The following is an 18,850-nucleotide window of genomic DNA, read 5'->3' on the forward strand; positions in this document are numbered from 1 at the left end:
GACTGAAGTTGTGTGGCTGGGTCAGAGCCCATGGACTGAGGCCTGAGGGAGCTTTGTGTGTGTGGAGGAGGAGTGCTGAGTGTCACTCGACACTTGGAGGACAAGGGTTCTGCCTGGAGTCACAGATGGCACCATAGCTGGAGTGAAGCAGCCCAGCAGCGAAGGTCCTGCAGAAGCTACGCCATAGGCTGTTACCTGTCACCTGCACGGGTCTGAGTCTCTCTGAGATCATCTGAGGCCTGGTCTCCCCTTTCTCCCTTCTTCCTGGCTTAGGTCAGAGAAGCTGGACCCACCCTGGGCCCCCAGTGCATGTGGTGTTGTAGGAGGAAGAGGACTGAACGGCGGTCCGTGCACTGAACACTTCCTCACAGCCCCTGGCACGCAGCTCCTGACCAGCAGTGTGCTCTCGGCTCTGCGGGATCGTCCAGACGCACCGCAGAGCTCTCCAGTCCGGGCCAGCCTCGCTCAGGGCCCAGGGCTCTGCCAGCTTCGGAGTCCAGGACCAGGCATGGCTCTTCCCGAGCGATGCAACTGTAGAATCTTGTTCTGGGTGGACACAGTCATCTCCTCGAATCTCAGTTTCCCATCGTAAAGCAGGGCCGGTAGGTGTCACCTGCAGGGAAGGCCAAAGGGGATGGAGCACTGGCGACACGGCACGTGTCTGTGTCCCCTCTACCTGCATCTGCTCCTCCCGGGACACAGATCTTCTGCAGAAGGGAAAGAGGGCAAAGGACCAGCTCCCTGTCAGGCGTGAGCCCCGTGGACTCCCAACAGTTACGATCAAATCCCAAGACCTCTTCGGGCTCCCTGGATTCGGTGGCGTGGTTCCCCTTGGCACCAGCAGATGGCGGCCGGCCTCTGTGTGACGCCCAGGCCTGGGCTTCCTGGCTCAGCCCTCCGCCCTTTCCGGGCGTCCTCCAGCGGGGGCCTGAAGAAAGTCGTACAGGCCCCGCGCCGCCGTCAGCAGATTCTTGGAAGGTCACGCCATAGGACGACTGCTCCTGGTCCTGGCCCGTGGGAGGGCTGTTCCTTCCCTCCCTCCTTTTTGTCTCCCTTGCTCTGCGTCATGGATTTGACTCTGCAGCCCTCACTGCTGTGCTGTCTGCTGCCCTCCAGGCCTTCTGGCCCAGGCAGATTTGTCAGGTGACAACCCTGCGGCCAGGGAGCTGCCACCCTTCCTCTCCCTGTGCCCCCAAGCCGGCAGCCCCTGCACCTGCCTTCCCTGGCCCGTCAGGGAAATGAGCCAGTATAATGTCTCACTACGCAGCTCATACTCCTAGTGATCCTCCTGTTTCAGCCTCCCCAGCGTTGGGATTAGAGGCATGGGCCACCACCCCCTCAGTAAGCTGAGGGGCGGGGCCAGCGCAGCACGTGGTGCCCCACGGGTTGAACCCTGTTGTCAGCTCTTGCCAGGTGCTTAGTAAGCGGAGCTATATTGCTAGACACTTTGACTTTGCCAGTTCTTTACCCTCATCAAGTAGCTGTCCCCCACCCCCACAAGTGCTTGGTTTTTTTTTTTTTTAATTTAAAGAGAAAAATAAATACAATTTTTTTAAAAAAGAGATAACAATAGCTAACAGTAGCTTAGTACTCAGGATTATATCCAGGGCCTTTGCACTGAGCTACACCCCCACCTTTTCATTTTTAAACTTTGCTGCAAGGTCTCGTTAAGTCACCAAGTTGTCTAGGCTGGGCTTGAACTTGTGATCCTCCTGTTTCAGCCTCTCTGAGTGCTGAGATGACAGTCATGTACCACCACACCTATTTTTTTTAAAGATATTCTGAGTGGTTCCTGATCCCTTTTCTGATCTATTGCTCCAGTACTGGATATCAGCAGCGCTGTGCTGACCAGCTGGAGGCACAGGTGTGGGGCAGGAGAGAGCATCTTTCTCCTCCATTGTCCCTCTGGCCTGCACACCAGCCAGCACAGGGGCTGTGTACAGAGACCAAAAAAAGTGGGCCCTGCCCTGGAGGAGCCCTGGCCAGTGGCAATGAGAACACAGACCCAGATGTTGTTCTCGGGACAGACGGAACACACGGCCCGGGAGCTAAGAGAAGGGGAGGAGCGGGCTGTGCTTCCCTTCACCCTGGGCACCCCCTGGGGTCCATGTCGGTCCCTGCACCTTTAGAGGACATTCCCTTCAGGGTACACAGCTAGAGCCCAGGGAAATGAAGTCTCCAAGGGCTGCCAGTCATTAGGGGCTCTTGGTGCTTGCAGGTCACTAGGCAAAGGAAGGAGCTGGTGTCCAGGCTGGGTACTGGGTGCTGCTCTCATGAGGAAAGAGACTGCTGTTGCATGTGTCTCCTGAGGAGTAGAGGCAGCCTGGTGTCCGGCACTGAGGTCACTCCTTGGGTGTCTCTTGCTTAGTCCCACACCTGGCTCTGCCAGGAGGTAGGTGAGTTCCACGGCTATGCCCCAGTGAGGGCCAGGTCATGGGACTCAGGTGCCCTCTGAGGATGATCCAGGACCCTCTTCCTCAGGGAAAACCTCTTGCATCAGCAGACCTGCCCTCCGGTATGCAGGGAGAGTTAGGATGGGTGGTGGAGGAGGAAGATGGCCCTAGGATTCACACAGCAGCAGTGTCTCCCTCCCTCCTACTGTGCCCCTCTTAGTATATTAGTCAGCTTTCTTGGGGCTGGGACACAAAATCTAACACAACCTAATGGAGGAGAGGTTGAATTTGGCTCATGGTTCTAGGGGACTCAGTCCATGGTTAGCTGCTCCAAGGCAGGAACATCATGGCAGAAGGGCACGGGGAGCGAAGTTGCTCAGGTCATGGTGGCTAGGAAGCAGAGCAGGAGAACAAAGACAGTGAGGAGGGGCAAGTACTAGATATAAACCCCAGTTACGCGCTATGACCACCCAGATGCACCTCCAAGCATGCTCCACCAATCCCCTGGACAGCACTCATGCCTATCAGGTCAACACAATGAAACTTGCAGAAATTACAACCAATCAGACTCCCGAAGAAGCCAAACGTAAGTGGAGCAACTCACCAGGAATCCCGAGGAAGCTGTGCTCAAGGGGAATGAGCTTGGTGTGAGAAGCAAGCATATCTGGTGCAGGGGTGGACTGTAGCAGACGGCATAGGTACATTTTAGGTCCCACTTACCAGATGCCTCATTCTCAGCTTACAGCATCTGTCTTTGAACTTTAATGAGTGATGCCTTGGAACTACCTGGAAGTTTGTGTTCTTCTGCTTGGGATGGCTTCCAGCCATGGATGACAGAACTGTAGCCTTCAGGTGGGATGGCTGAGAATGCAGTCTTACCTCACCCACGTGGAACCCACGTATTTGTTAAGCCATTCCCACTTCCCCACCCCATTTCCCTGTCTCCTCAAGGGTCCCCCTGGGAGGCCTCCCTTAGGTCACCCACACATGGATGCCTGGCTTAGTCTGTGCTTCTGTAAAACCTAATGGAACAGAACTGGCCAGTGGGGATGCTTCCCTCAGCTGGAGGACCAAGCACGGGGTGTCGTGGGCTCTGAGAGGTAATAGGGGCAGGGCCAGGCCAGGAGAGAGGGCTTGGAGCTCCAGGCCTGTGCCCCTGCGGAGAGCTGCCTTCCAGCTCTGCTGCTGCTGGCTCAGCAGTGACGAGCATCCCATGCACATTCATGTCAGAGCAGAGTTAGGGTTTGCCTTGCCAGTCGGGGCTGCTGCCACCAAGTGGCCCAGCTGCGTGGCTTGGAACCACCAGCTTTTCTTGCTCAGAGGGAGAGCTGCTGGCTCTTGGGCTTCTCCAGGATCCCGATCCTGCTGATGGGGCCTCACCCTTGAGACCTCCTTGTCTACTGAGGACCCCACCCCCAACACCATCTCACAGGGAGTTTGAGTGCAAAATATAGATTTGGGGACACAGCACTTAGTGCGTCATAAACCCGAGGCTCAAGCTCCCAAGGGCTAGCCCAAGGCCAGAGCTTTCACCCATTGCTCAGAGTAACGAACCCCTCTGACTAGTAAAATAATTCATTTCCCTGCTAAAGGCTGCAGTTAGATCCACCCTGATTTATTTTCTTTTTTCTCCTTACTGTTCTCCTCCTCTTTCTCTTTTTTCTTTCTTCTTCACTACTCAGGATTGAACCCAGCCCTTCACACTGAGCTACATTTCCAGCCTTTGTTTTATTTTAAGACAGGTTCTTGATATACTTCTAAATTGCCCAGGCTAAGCTTGAACCTGTGATCCTCCTGCCTCAGCCTCCCAGAGTGCTGGGATGACAGGCCTGTGCCACACATCCAGCTAACCAGCTGTCAATATTCTAGCATATTTTCTCCTTATCTATCTCACAAGCATCTGAATGAATGACATTGTTGCTTCATTTGAGTGGTATTTCGATAGGACCAGAGAGCGAATTTTCAAATTTTTCCCTGGGAGTGACTTTTTAAAAGCTGAGCTTTCCTCACCTCATGAAGCCGTCCTTGACAATGAGCAACCTTCAAACACTGGGCCATATTTCCCCATCATATCTTGATTTAACCCGATCCTGTCCTTTATTTATTTTTGCCTTCATATATATATGGTGCATGGTCTCTCTATGCAGCTTGGACTTGTAGTGATCCTCCTGTCTCAGCCTCCCCAGCACTGGGATTACAGATGTGAGGTACTGGGGATTGAACCCAGGTCCTTATGCTTCCCAGGCAGGTGCTTAGACCACAGAGCTATCTCCCTGGGAGTGACTTTTTAAAAGCTGAGCTTTCTTCACCTCATGAAGCCGTCCTTGACAATGAGCAACCTTCAAACACTGGGCCATATTTCCCCATCATATCTTGATTTAACCCGATCCTGTCCTTTATTTATTTTTGCCTTCCAAGTTACTTCTTCCCCTTTTCTTTCTTTCTCTTTGGTTATTATGAATAACATTGTATTGAAATTCTGGCAGAAAACCCTTTCTTTCACATTTCTGATAATTTTCCTAGGGTGGATTCTCAGAAATGAGTTATGAGATCAAAGGAGAGGACGCTGACCTCGCACTGGATGTGTCTTGCTAAATTGCTTTCCTGGAATTTACTGGGAGAGAAGCCTGCTTAGCGGACGCTCAAGGGGACTGTGCGGCGTCTTTTAAAAAAAGATCAATTAGGTAAGAAAAAAATGGTACTTTATTTTAACTCACATCCCTGCTTACAAGTAGGGTTAAAGATTTTTTTCCCATAATTTATCAGTCTTTGTATGTTTAAAATAAAATAATTCACCTAAATTTTTTTCATGAAGCCTTAACTGATAATTCTACATTCAGAATGTCATGCTGCTCTTTTTCACTGTCCAGCATGTTTATTAATCTTTCACTGTCAGATTAAGGAAATAAAAATACAAAATACCCAACTGCGTTTGAAGTCCATATACTAATGGTCTTCAGTGTGTTTTCTTCAGGTTCCTGTTCTTTTTTTTTTTTTTTAATTTACTCCACATTTTATTTATTTTTTATTTTTTTCTATAATTTTATTGAGAAACAAATAGCAATGAGACGGTTTCAAAACAAATTGGTACGACAGTTTCAATAATTAACACATTGCATACATTCTTCCTAGTGGTTAATTGCTGTACAAGACGCAGACATGATATCCTATCTACAAACACCATTAGAACAAATCCCTCTATTCATTAAGAGAATGTAACTATATATCTATCCTAACCACCTTGAATACACAGATACAAAATGGACATTCATCTGTATCCCCTTTTTCTGTTAAGTTCTGTTATTTGAATATTATAGGTGTGTTAACTCAGCAAAACATTCTAAAAGAGTCCAGCAGTCCATAATAGTATTGGGTCTTCTGCTTCACTGGCAATGTCAGAAATTGTTGACCTGAGTCCCCCACAGCTCAACATAACAGCATGGCTTTACTTCTTCTTCTTCTTTTTTTTTTTTTTAAATTTTTTTATTTATTTATGTGTGTGTGTGGCCAGCTCAGCCCACCAGGGGGCAGGCTGGCTGGGATGTGGTGCTGGGGGATTGAACCGTGGTCCCCTTGCTTTGCCAAGCTTGTTCTAAGTAGGTGCTTTAGACCACTGAGCCATCTCACCAGCCCCAGCATGGCTTTACTTCTTATATTTCGTTTTTATACTTTTCTGCTGGATGGTTAAGACCAAGATAAAGCAGGACCTGTGCAAGGTTTCTGTTCTTGTTGTGACAAATTAGTACAACAACAGAGGCTTATAGAAATACGGATTTATTATTTAAATTACTAGACAGCAGAAGTCTGATTTTTTTTTTTTTTTTTTACTGGGGGGATAAAGATTTTATTTTATTTTTGTTTGTTTATTTTGAAACAAGATCTTATTGCAGTTTAGTACTATGTAGCTCGAGCTGCCTGAAACTTGGGGAGCTCCTCTGCCTCAGCCTTGGGGTGCTGGGATTATGGGCGTGCGCCACCACAGCAGGCAGGGGAAGCAGTATGGAAATGTCTCATGATTTACACCTCTTTTTTCTTTTCTCTTTTTTTGGCGGAACTGGGGATTGAACTCAGACCCTTGCGCTTGCTAGGGAAGCGCTTAGTCTACTGAGCCATCTCCCCGGCCCGATTTACGCCTCTTTTGTGACTGTCTTTTTTATTAAAGAAAAGACAAGAGTTCAAGATGTATTGGTGTGAGGTCACCGGTCTTAGCATTATGGTGCATTCTCCTCTAAATTGCAAATATTTTCCCTTGCAGCTTGCCATTTTGGGCTGTTTATTTAAAATTTTTAGACATAGTGAAAAGTAAAGCCATATTAATATGCTGAGCTGTAAAGGGCTCAAGTCAACAACTTCTGACACTGCCAGTCCTATGGGTAACCCACCACTATTATGGACACCTGGACGATATTGGATTAGTTTGCTGAATTCACCCACCTACTATATTTAAATGGCAATGGGATACCCTTCTCTGACAAAACTAAACAAAAAAGGGGATACAAAGGAAGGACCATTTTGTGTCTGTATATACAAAATAGGATAGATATACAGCTACTTTCTCTTAATTCAATGAGAAGAAAGATTTGTACTAATAGTGTTTGGACAGGATATCATGTCTGCATCTTGTACTATGAATAACTACTATGAAGATAACAATATGCAATGTATTAATTAATGAAACTGTCCTACTAATTGGTTTTGAAACTGTCTTATTGCTATTTGTTTCTCAATAAAATTAATAAAAATAAAAAAAGAGATATAAAGCTTTGCCTCAGCAATTTTGTTTTTCTTTCCTTTTGTAACAGGCTTTCTACCTTACAGCATCATCTTTAATCCATTTCTTAGAAAAGCTGGAAAGGCTGAGGGTCTCGGATACCGGATCTGACTGGCTGATTCTCCAGGAAGCTCGCACCTCCTGCAGGGCGGGTGCATTGCCTTCCCGTCCCATTTAAGGAATGCGGCTGAGCGCAGAGGCCCACGCTGTGCTGCTGCGAGGGCAGCTCAGACCCTCGGCTTCCTTCGTCTGGAGGCCTTGTCCAGTGGTCTTTCTGACCCTGCTTCAGGTTTTACCTACTAGGTTCTCTTCTCCTGATGTGAATCCGGTCTTGGTGGCTGTCAGACTGATGCGTGACCCCTGAACTGCTGGGTGGTGACGGATGCTTACACTGGCTTTTTCTCTTACTGTTTTCCTCTGCAGTTCTTTTCTGGTTTAATATCTGATTCTCCCAATATGCTCTAAATTTGAGTATAGGAAGAATCCTTTTGCCTCTTTAATGTGTGTATCCAGGACCATGGCTGCCACCCAGGAGGCAATTAGTAAACAATAGTCCCTTATGGCAGTGCACAAGGGGCTTTTGCGTCAGTCAGGGACCTTCAGACATGGAATTAAAGCATTGGCCACTGAGAAGGATAAACGTGGGCCATTTGTAGGGACTGGGTCACCTTGAGGCCATGGTGCTCAGTGAAATAGATCAGACACAGAAGGTTAAATTGCACCTGGCTTCTCTTACAAGAGACCCAAAGCATAAATAATTCACAGGGCAAAGTAAGAGATAAATGACAGGAAACAAGCAGATGGGTTTCGTGGGCATGGGACAGGCCCTGGGTTGGGGACAGTGGAGGAGGGGAGAGGAGATAGAGGTGAGAAGATGAAGACGTGATGTGTGTGTCCCAACTCCCCGTGTTGAGTGTACTCCTCATGTGCTAATGCAGAAAAAATAAAAATAAAATATAGACCGTAAGTAAACAGAACACACTCTGGAGCCAGATGGCCTTGGGCTGACTCCCGATATTGCTACTTCCAAGCGCTAAGGCCCTAGGACAGCCACACTACCCTAGGCTTGGGTCTTCTACTGGATAATGATGACATCCTCTGTGTGGCTGGTGTGGGCAGCAGGTAGTGGGCAAACAGCCTGTCAGGTACTCAGGACAGTGGGCACACAGGCAGTGCTCCACTGGCATTTGTACGATGCCCCAGTGCCCATCTGTGTCCCTGCAGGGCCACCACGGGGCCCATGGGTGCTCTTGAGGTGTCACAGGGCCTGCAGAAGTGCTGTAATGCAGGAGCCAGGAGCTGCAGTCAGGTAGACCTAGAATCTGGATTCATAGCTGGTGGCTGTGGACAAGCCCTGACGGTCAGCCAATGTCTGCTTGCTTTAGCTTCAGCCAGGCTGTGCTGTGTTAGTAAGCAGGGCACCCACAATGACAGACAGGGTGGGAATGAGGCAGAAAATCATGAAATGGGAATGGCCTGCCCCTGGGCAGCCCGAGGGTAGAGGAGGGGCAGCCAGTGGGGAGGCCCACAGGGGTCACAGGGCACTCTCCATTCGTGACCTCAGTGGTTTCTGAACCAATGAATGCGTGAAGGTCAGTTTTGCTGAATGAATGTGGACAAGAGCAAGGGAGGCACATAGGGCTCAAAGGGGACACTGTTGGGCTCCCACTGGGTGAGGTGAGATGGTGCCAGGGACATCTTGGGGATCAGGTGACATGCTGGCACTGAGAAGGGCATGGGGATGGTTTTGCCAGGGCTCTTTTCACCTGTATCCTGGGCCAGGCTGCAGGTCCCCCACATGGAGAGGACTGTCACAAAGCCTAGGCTTCCACGTCCTCCATAGCCTCCACTAGCTATGAGGGGACAAAGTCTTGAAAATCACTGATTTTAAAAGATTCCCACTGGGGCCAAGGAGATGGCTCAGTAGGATAAGCACTTGACTGTCAAACGCAAGGATCTGAGTTTAATCCCAGTTCCGCCAAAAAAAAAAAAAAAAAGAAAAAAAAAAAAGATTCCCACTGATGAGCCAGGTGTGGTGGTGCTCACCTGTCATCCCAGCATTCAGGAGGCTGAGGCGGGAGGATCGCCAGGAGTTTGAGGCTGCTCTGGGCTACATAGTGAGTACAAGGCCAGCCTGAACTACACAGCAAGAGCCTGTCTCAAACCGAACCCAATCACACCAGTGAAATAAAATAAACCTCAATCATTACAACATGTTGGCTTCTTGGATCTGAGTGAATGAATCCGTCATCTCACTCGAGCAGGGCTGGAATCTGCTGATTGACAGCCCTGTTTCCCCTGTTTTGGAGGTGTGTCAATGGTTACATCCATCCAGGATGAAAATAGTAGTGAGGCTGCAGTTCCCGCCTCACCTGAGCTGTGAAGCCTTGGGTGGCCCGGAGAGGTTAATCTGCTGCTTGTACGAAAGGAGCCATGAGCTGAAATATGAATCAAACTTCGCATCTGTACTGACACCGTGAAATATCGGCTTTATTAGTTCCATTCTCGAGCACATAGTGCAATAATTCAAAGCACATTGTGTAACTAAGGTACGAAGGATTTCAACGCACACATTCCACATGGCCTTGTCAGTTTCCCAACTCTGTGCAAATGGCTGGGAAACAATGGAGCTGGCGGGGTATTATTCCTTCAGACAACATCCCCATTATTCACCATGTAAAGCCCACCGGGAGGCTGCTCCTATAGGAAATATATTACGGGCAATTATGCAATGTCTAAACTTCTCTAAGCTTATGTTTAGAAATCCAGGAAATGAAAGCTCAGCAAATCGAGATTTTAATTAACCTTGGCTGTGAGCACAGTGCAATTCTTTGGATAAATAGGAGGAGGACAGAGATTATTAGTCGTTTAACCAGAGGGAGAACAGTTGAAGGTCAATAAAGTTACAAATGAGCTCTCAGCTGCTCTTATTGTATGTTTTAAAAATTTGCTACCCTATTTTAGGGACGTTGTGAATCCAAATTTTGTGAGCAAATGTGATTTTTTTTCCTCTCTCCACTTTTTTTTTTCTTTAGGTAATGAGGAAAGTGGTCTTCTGGAGTTGTTTGGGGCAGAAAATGGTACCCTGTGTTATACCCATCCTGTTGGCACTGTAAAGGATATTGAAAGTTCAAAAACGAAACAAAACAAAACAAAACAAAACAAAAAAAAACAGGCCAGCCAGATAGCTCAGTGGACTAAAATGCCTGCTTAGGCAGATGCAGGAACCTGGTTCTGTGCTGGCCCTGCCCCTGGGGTACGCTGAGCCAGCGATTGATACTGGGCATGGTGGTGCCCACCTGTAATCCCAGCGCTTGGGAGGCTGAAAACAGGAGGATCACTATGAGTCCGATCTGTGTAGTGAGACCCTGTAGACCCTGTACTAAATACATAAAAAACCAAAACAGAACAAAACAAAACAAAACAAAACAATTCAAGTGATTTCCAAATTCTCTATAATCAGAAACGTGACTTCTTAAAATCACCGAGCTTCGGGGCTGGTGAGATGGCTCAGTGGTCTAAAGCACCTACTTAGAACAAGCTTAGTAAAGCACAGGGACCGCGGTTCAATCCCCCAGCACCACATGCCAGCCAGCCCCGCCCCCTGGTGGGCTGAGCTGGCCACACACACACACACACACACACACACAAATAAAAAAAATAAAATCACTGAGCTTCTTCTAGCTGATTCGGTGGCACACTCCTATCCCAGCAACCCGAGAGGCCAGGAGTTCAGGGCCCCCTTGCCCTCCACAACAAGACCCTGTCTCAAAACACCCAACCAAACAAAAGCACTTTCTGTGGTCTTCCAGGTGCACTTGGGAGGACATGAGGGAGGGAGCTGGGCGGGCATTCCTATGACCTCACCTAAGGAGCAGTGGGTTTTCTGTTATTTTACTTTTTAATGTTCTTTTAGCAGCATGTGGGTACAAGAGGGTTAGAAGTGATGCAGCACGCCACGTAATCCACCAAACATGGGATTTATCTAGTGTGGCTTTGACTCAGCCTTGAAGTCCAGTGACTGGAGATTCAGCAGTGAGCAGCTGAGTGCTGTGGGAGCTACCGCATTGCCTCCCGGCTCAGCTCTGCCGACTTGCCTGCCTGCCTCCCTCCCTCCTTCTCTCCCTCCCTTACTTCCTGAATTTTACTTTCTATTAACTTTTCTCCTCCTCTTCCTCTTCCTCCTCTTCTTCCTGTAGTAGTAGGGATCAAGCCCAGGGTCTTTGCAAAGCTCCATCCCCAGCTTTAGAAAATTTTGTTTTGCGGCAGGGTCTCACTATGTTCTTAATTTTCCCAGTCTGGGTTTGAACCTGTGATCCTCTTGCCTTAGCCTCCCTGAGTGTTGGGATAGGTGTGTGCTGCCACACCTGTCTATCAACTGAGTTTGAAAGAAGGTAAATGACATGTCTAACATTATGACACAGCTTAGGGGTAAAGGAGGACCTCACTCCTTTACGGTCACCCCTTTCGTGATGCTCACTGACTGGCACGGGGGCCCCGGCCTGGCTGATGCTGAGCTGGGGAAGGGCAAAGGTGGGTATGTTCAGTGTCACCTGAAGGCTCATTCATCCCTAGTCTCCTTTGTCACCCAGACGATGGACGTGCTAGTTTCTTATCCAGGGCCGGTGGTGTTTCTCACTTTCCCCATTAATTCTCAGTGAGCATTTTTGAGATTCCCAGACAAGTTTTGCTGCCTTGAGCTCTTGGGGCAGTGTCTTGCATGAAAAGGCTCCATGAAGGCAGACAGCACAGCCGCTCATGACCTCCTCGGCTTGCTGCGGTGAGTGAAGGTAGCTGACAAGAGCGCATCTCCCAGGAATTAATTTACAGAGCCACATGCCGAACTCTGCAGCCACAGAGCAGGGAGTCCCGATCTGGGCAAAGTTCCCCATGGCCCTGGGACTGGGAGTGAGGAGCAGTGGCCTGCGGGTGAGTCCTCAGAGGAGCCTCTTTTTACAAGCCTCTTTTCAAAAAGCATTTTATTTTATGAACCTGTGTTTGCAGTGCAGAATGGTCACACCCCTTGCTGGGACATCACAGGTCCTCAGTCTCTTTTATCTCCTCTCCGCCTCTCCTTCTTCATCTCTTGGGTCCCTTCCTTTGTTGTAAAAAATCTGTCTCCCTGCTGCCTATCACCAGTCTTTTATTTTGCTTTTTCACTCATTTACACTTTGGGTTCCTTGCATGACAGGAACCACACGGCGTGGACACTCGTGTGCCTGACTGACCTCCCGTGGCGTTATGGTTTCCAGGCACCCGTTTTCCTACAAGCCACTCAAGTTCATCCTTTTTAACCACAGAGCAGTGCTCCGTGGTGTGCAGTGCCACATTTTATCCATGCCTCATCTGCCGAGGGGCACCGAGGCTGCTCCCAAGGCTTAGCTGCTATGAGTTGGGCATGGGGCGGTGCAGCATGGTGTCTTCACCTCTGCCACAAACATCCCTAGAATGGGTATAGCTGGGTTTAATGGAACTTCTCCTTTTAGTTTGTTGGGGATCTGTGGGGAGGACTTTCAGATGGGATCCAACTTCCCAGAGCCACCTTCTGGGGCCCCAGTGACCCAGAAGGCAAACTGAGTTCATGGCATGACGTGGTCCTCCCTGGGTCCCCAGGGGGCAGAGACTGCGGCAGTCACTGAGGCTGCGGCGCAGGAGAGAACGTTTGTCTGTCTTCGTCTTGGACACCACAGAAGGAAGGGCTCCCCAGAGGCTCCTGTAGCTCATGAAGGTTTCCGCTGTGTTCAGGCACAGCAGTGGCAGGGCGGCATCTGCGGGGAGTTAGGCAGAGATGAGAATCCTTAACTCAATGCCAGGGGTGGAGCCATTCCCGCTAGACAAGCTTTCCTGAAGGGTTTGCCTTTCCTAGCCCCATTTCCTCACCTCTGCTCCAGCGTCTCCTGCTGTGGGTCAGGTGGTTTCTCTGTGCATGGTTCTGTAGCCTGGCCTGGAGTAGATGGTGTCCAAGGGTGAGGCGGGGTGGACTACAGCAGCGTGGTGACCAGGAGCTCAAGACGGAGCTCAGCAGCTGTGTCTTCTCCTTTCCTCTTTCTTTTCTTTCTTTCTTTTTTTTTTTTTTTTTGGTGGAACTGGGAATTGAATCCTTTCCTCTTTCTTTCCCTCCCAGCAGCCTTTGCATGGCTCTGTTTCACACCAGATGCTACCTGGGCCTTTGCCCACTGATCCTTGTTTCCCACTCTGTGGCCAGTAGGGTGAGCTGAGCTCCAGTCTCCTTAGCCTGCTCTGGAAACCCCTACAGATGGACCTCGCTCTCATCCCAGGGCCTCTCATCTGCTCCAGGTCTTTATGAACCAGAAGTGGCGGATGGCCTGGAGGAGATGAACTTCAAGACCCTGTGCATGCGTAGTCAGGCTTAGGCTTTCTTCTGTTTAAGGCTTAGGTGTTCATTCTCTCCAAAGAGGTCCACAATGCTGTTCCAGGCAGCCAGGAAAAGCCCAGTCCAGAGGGACTTGGATGAGCCACAAAGGATACAATAAGATGACACCTGGGATGGAGGGCTAACAAAAGCCAGGCCCTGGGAAGGGGACCTGATGGTCAAGGCCCAGGCACTGGTGGCCGGTTGGACGAGGGGCCTGGGTTGCCCAGCCCCTGTCCAGGCAGAGGTGGAAGCAAGCTGGCAGAAGATGGCCAGGCCCACTGGCCTCTATTCCTGTGCTAGGAGGAGCGTCTCTGTTTTGTTAATTTTAAAAAAGTTATGGTAATGGTGTTTGTAGAAGTGTGCTTCTACATACCAGAGATCTTAAAAGCCCACTTAAAGTCAAACTGTCCTGCTTGTGACACTGCAGGTCAAACCTTTTAGAGCTGTTGGTGACAGCAAACAACCTCTGTGGCACACATGCCCTGAGCTCACCATCACTGTTACAGGCTGACCTCATGTTGGCCCAGAGTGGTCTGAGAGGCAGTTGTTTTCGTGTAAAAACCCCTAGATAAAGAGTCCTCGTGGCATCCCGCCTGGTTGCTCTCCCTGCAGGGGGAGCTTTCTGCTTTTGTGCTCGAATAAATGTTCCTGCTCATGAGCTCTGTCTCTGGCGAGTGTATTCTGATCAGCATGGCTGCAATGGCGGTACACTTTCGGCACCATCATTTACACTTTTTCATTTATTGAGACAAACAAGTCCAGGCTGGCCTTGAACTCACTGCATAGTTCAGGGTCATCTTGAACTTGTGGCAATCCTTCTGCCTCAGCCTCCCTAGTGCATGGATTACAGGAGCACACCCACCATGCCTAGCTCAGCTTCCTTTTTTTTTTTTTAAAGTGAGGGTCAATGAACCCTTTGTTATATAATGGTTATTGGAAGATTATGATGTAAACCATAACATGAAGCAACGAGCACACAGCGTGACAACAATAAGACATGACTGCAGATTGAGAAACAGATACATGGCAAACTTCAAAGGAAAAATAGGAAGTGCCAAGTGGTTTGCAAATGGAACCAATTTTCAGTTATTCCAGTGCTGGGAAATCAGTGTGAGCAAAGATGCATGGGCATGAGGGTGTCTACTTAGTTCTTTAATTAATATCTGTAACCTTGGGCCAGCCAAATAGCTCAGCGGATGAAAGCACCTGCAAGCAAGTGCAGGGGCCAGGGTTTCCATCCCCAGGCCTGCTGTGCTGGCCCCGCCCCTGGGGTGTGTTGAGAGAGCAATTGAGACTGGGCGTGGTGGCGCGTGCCTGTAACCCCAGCTCTTGGGAGGCTGTGAACAGGCGGATCACTATGAGTCTGATCTCTCAGCGAGACCCTGAACACCCTGCAGTCCCTTCCCTAAAATACAAAAAACAAAAACAAGAACAAAAAAAACTGTAACCTTGGTTGCTTACATCATTGAGCCTAAATATTTTAAAAACACATATAAAATAATGATAACTATGTCGGGTCTTGAATAGTTCTTGAGAAGGTTAAATGATATGAAGTGTATACAGTTCTTAGCACGGCAAGGCACCCAATAATAACTCATGAATAAATGGTAGTTCTTTGTAAATTTCTGAGTGTGCTGACTTTGTTTGAATGCTATGTGGAATAAGAGGAGGCTTCAACAAAGAGCTCAAGAAATTAAACATTCCTTCAACATCTGGGGCAGTGAATTGCTTCTCATATTCATAAGCTTTGGTAATACATTGCCAAGTAACGCAGGCCTCTTGCGAATTACAACTTCTTAATTAATTCACCTCATGGGTACTAATTACTACTAATTTATAGCTTACTTTGCATATACTTGAAAGAGACAAAATGGCGTGTCCTCTATCTGCACTGACACATATACCTTCAGATTTTGTTCCAAATTACCTCTGTCCCTGCTCAGTCTGCCTTGCCCTTGATGCATAAACTCTTCCCGCGGTGCCTAGTAATCTGCAATGAACAGGAAGTCCTTTAGTCCTTTAGTAATTGCAGACTTCTTGAGACATCTTTCCTCTGGCTTGTCTTCCCTTGCTCCACTGTTTGCCTGCAGTAGTCATCCTGGGATTGAAGCCAACTGACATCAATTGTGCCTTTATGTCCCACTTTCCTGTGGGTGGGACAAAATATCAGCCACCCACAGCCTAAAGGAGGAGAGGTCTAACTTGGCTCACAGTTTCACAGCATTCAGTCCATGGTTGGCTGCTCCACAGGAGGAACATCGTGGCAGAAGGGCCTGGCAGAGGAAAACTGCTTGGCCTGTGGTGGCCAGGAAGCAGAGAGAAAAGGCAGGAGCCAGGGACAGGATTACAACCTTCCAGGAAAGCCACACCCCAGGGACATCCTCCAGCAAGGCTACCCCCACAGCACGTTCAGCTGTGAGCTCATCCATAGACAGGTCCACCAATGAGCATAGCACCCTGAGATCCAATCGCATTCCACACACTTGGGACTTTGTGGCGGAACATTCTAGACTTAAACCGTAACAATGTGACTGCCAGAAAATGTGGGTTTCAGTCTTGGCCCCGTTAGCATTGAGCATTTACGTCATAGGGCTATGATTCTCCTTCCCTGAGCCTCAGTTTCCTCTATGAGGCAAGTGGGCTGCACGTTCTTTGTGTTTCCAGGCTGGAGGCTTTCAAGGATCCAGTATTCACCGGAGTAGCTCTGCTCCTGTTGGCTTGAAAAAGGTGGGTGTTGCAATGTCGGAAACAGCAAAACCAGGTCTCGAGCAGTGTGGGAAGAGAGAAGCCTCTCTCTCCTGATTTCTTTCCACAGGACAAGGGGTACAGAGAGGAGGAACATGATGCTGGTAGGAACATGTGTGCGATGGCTCTGGCTGGGATGACACCGGCTTCATCTCTCCCCTGTGGTAAATGAGGCAGAGGTAGAGTCAACCTCAGGCACAGCATGCACTGCCCCGGGTGCTGCAGTTAGTGCCGTAGACTGTAACTGTAACTGTCCTTGTCTTCTAAAACAGCAACAGGGATTTTGTAGGGAAAAGGGTGTGAAAGTAAAGTACCAGGTGCCAAGGGCTGCCCAGAAGGCAGTTGTTACTGCAGATGAAGGTCATGAATCCTAATAAGACTTGTGACTCTGGCTGTGCTGTGGGAGTGATTTCACTCAGGAGTGTGTTTTGAACCCAGAACAGCCGTCTGTGTTTCTGGGGTATTTCCCATTGTGTTTCAACTTGATGACATTTGGCTGAGCATCCCCTGGGGTGAGAAGACCTGAAGCCAGAGACTGAGGGCAGCCGGGTATCCCTGGGCTGGGGATCATTGTCCTGTCCACAGTGAGTTTGAAGGAATGGAAAGGCTGTGTAGGCGGGAATGTCACCTGCCTGCCCCTTGAGCTGTGACGTTGGTTTCCTCCTGTCCTTGGTCTGGAAAGGACACTGTCAGCCTTCCTGGTTCTCACAGCTTTAAGTTTGTGCTGGGAACAGGTATTGGGAGTTCTCAGGCTCCATAATTGCGTGAGCTGAGGAGCCACTGTCAACTGTGTGGCCCCGGCAGGTGGCTAGCTCTGCCCACCACCCGGGAACACACCAGCCACCACAGCCAGGCGGGAGTTGATTCCTCAGGACCCTACTTCCTGCTGCGACATGCACTTGGAGCACGTTTATTTCTGTGGATCCCTTTGCTGCTCCGTCTGTATTGATGAGTCTGTGTGGCTCTTACCTTCACCGCGTAGGACCTGCTGCCCTGTGCAGTGGTCTGTGAATGCCTCCCAGTGGGAGGCCTCCTGTCCTCACATGCACAGGAGACAGATGCGGTCCCAGGGACACTGTAGACCTGGGTACATTTTCTCTATTGAGCTGTTAAAAGGAAGTCCAGGCTGCAGCCATGGAAGTAGGAGGGGATGCTTTGGAACCATTTTGTGTCACCAGTCACCTGGGAGCACCCAGAGACCCTTCTTTCAGCACTGTGGCCTCGTCAATGCTTAGCAGGACCCCAGGAAATAGCCGGGCTCCCACAGTCAGGTGGACAAGGAACATTCATTGATTTGGACTTAGCTTTGGTCGGTGAGACTGTGCCTTGTTTTTGGTTGCAGTGTAAGGTTAGCACCACTCTGTCTTCCTGCTGTCTCTTCTTTATTGCTATTTGTATTTAGTCTGTGACAGGCTCATGTACAAATCATATGCCTGGCTAATTTTTATGTACTTGGTTGTTGCAGGGCCTCACTACGCAGCTTGGACTCATGGTGATCCTGCTTTTAGCTTCCCCAGCACTGGGATTACAGGCATGTGCCACCACACCTGGACTCTGGCTGGCTCAGCCTGCTCTGGGGGTGGGGCTGGCATGACATGTGGTACTGGGGATTGAACTGCGGTCCTTGTGCGTGCCTAAGCTTGCCTAAGCAGGCACTTCAGTCCGCTGAGCTATCTCGCCAGCCCATACCTGGCTAGTTTTTAAAAACATTAGATAGGTAGACTTGAGAGAAGTGTGCCTTTTTAAAGTCTGGAGTTTCTCAAGCCATACGGAGAATCTCAGAACATCCTGGACTCATGAGGATGGTGAAAATTCCTTTTCAATGTTGTTATGCCATTGGCCAGGTGTGGTGGTGCAAGCCTGTAATCCTAGCACTCTGGGAGGCTGAGGCAGGATGATCACCAGCTTGAGCGTGGTCTGTACAACCTGGCAATTTAGTGAGACCTTGTCTTGAAATCAAAATGTGTGTTGGGGAGATGCAGATGCAGCCCTGGGTTCCGTTCTCGTACTGGGAAAAAAAGATATAATAGCTTCACTCCAATGCCCACCTGGACGCCTCTCCTAGCAAAGATATTCATTTATCCTTTATAAAGTCATTGCAAATAGTCCAAATCCCCAAAGAGGAAACATTTTCTTTCAGTCCAAGGAAATTCATCCCGAATCAGGAAGGGTTAAGCTTTTCCTCCTGGCATCTACCCTATTGAACAGTATGATTTGGTGACATCTAAATTTTGCGTTCAGATCAACATTTTTAAGAAAGCAAGATGACCTAAGTTTTATTTTTCCTCACGAGTATGCTGTGCAATGGTATAATCATCCTTCCCCCACGCTGGGACAGAGCTTGTACTGTGGCGGCCTTTCCAGTACCCAGTAGTTTCTGGGGACACAGGGAAGGTTTGGGCGGGGGGCAGAGCCAGAGATGTCAGGAGAAAAGTCCAGTGAGAATGGGGAGTAGCTGATGGCGATGGGCTGGGGGGCCAAGTTCAATGCCTCCTCTTACACTAGAGTGAGGTGGTGGGGAAGTCACAGGTAATCATGGAGGACGCCCAAGGATATGTGCTGTCC

Source organism: Octodon degus, unplaced genomic scaffold (assembly GCF_000260255.1).
Source record: "Octodon degus isolate 3935 unplaced genomic scaffold, OctDeg1.0 scaffold00151, whole genome shotgun sequence".
Lineage (NCBI taxonomy): Eukaryota > Metazoa > Chordata > Mammalia > Rodentia > Octodontidae > Octodon > Octodon degus.